Source organism: Pygoscelis adeliae, unplaced genomic scaffold, assembly GCF_000699105.1.
Source record: "Pygoscelis adeliae isolate BGI_AS28 unplaced genomic scaffold, ASM69910v1 Scaffold6, whole genome shotgun sequence".
In the NCBI taxonomy this organism is placed as follows: Eukaryota; Metazoa; Chordata; class Aves; order Sphenisciformes; family Spheniscidae; genus Pygoscelis; species Pygoscelis adeliae.
In genome coordinates, this window is record NW_008825075.1 from 1,214,119 (window position 1) to 1,214,999 (window position 881).

The 881-nt window shown below is 37.7% G+C and overlaps 1 protein-coding gene across 1 annotated transcript in view; it reads right to left on the reverse strand.

Annotated features, from left to right (window-relative positions):
• Positions 1 to 743, reverse strand: part of CDH10 (cadherin 10, type 2 (T2-cadherin)) — a 110,734-nt gene extending 109,991 nt beyond the window's left edge. Inside the window, exon 1 of the mRNA XM_009326678.1 lies at positions 654 to 743. The gene's annotated coding sequence lies outside the window, so the exon portion shown is untranslated. The remainder of the gene's footprint in view (positions 1 to 653) is intronic.
• Positions 744 to 881: the final 138 nt, after the last annotated feature.

Sequence of the window (881 nt, forward strand, 5' to 3'; positions counted from 1 at the left end):
CCCTTACTGAAATGTCAAACCTGGCAATATTTTCCCCATTTGTGTGTATATAGCTCTGTACAGCTATTTGAAATATTGCCAGTATCCACCCTGCTATCCCTCTCCACAGGGATTTCCTTCATAAGAAGCATTTGCTCTGAGTGTATATAATCATTCTGAAATTCAGTTCAGGGCAGAAAGAATAGCAGTGAAAGCTGTAACAGACTTGCACTGTTATACAGAAAGTGAGGGCACATACGTGTATGTTTCATGCTATGTTCATAACAGTTACACTATGAAACATTGTGCTTTTTTTCAGTCCAAGTAGTATTGTTCCCCCCTACTGAGTTTGCAAGAACTGAATACAGATGGAAACTGCTGCTCAAAAGATAGCCTGCTTACTAGGAGGGAAAAAAAAGAAATATAAAATGCTTAGTGTTTCAATCTTGAACAAATATGATATCGGTTTACTTTGGGGGAAGAATACACAGCAGTTTTTTTCCCTATCCATTGTCTCATTACTCCTGAAGCATATTTATAAAATGTCAAAATTTGTATATAGTAGAACAATTCTATGCATTGCATTAAACACCATACTGTTCATGCTATAATAATAACAACAACAACTACTACTACAAAGAGCTTAAGAAAATAAAAATAAGAAAGGCTCCTACCTTTTATTCTGCTTCTGAGAAAGTGAAGTAGTGTCCACACCAACCAAACTGAAAAACGAGCTATTAGAGTCCTTTTTTCGTTTGTTTTCTCCCGTTATTTTCTAAGACTGATCCTACTTGGATCTAACTCAGGCTTTTTCTCCCAGCATCACCTAACTCTGGACAGCCAGGAACCGAAGCTAAGGGGGAGCTCTCCCTCTGACTGGCTTTCATTCAGAGCTCCTAATT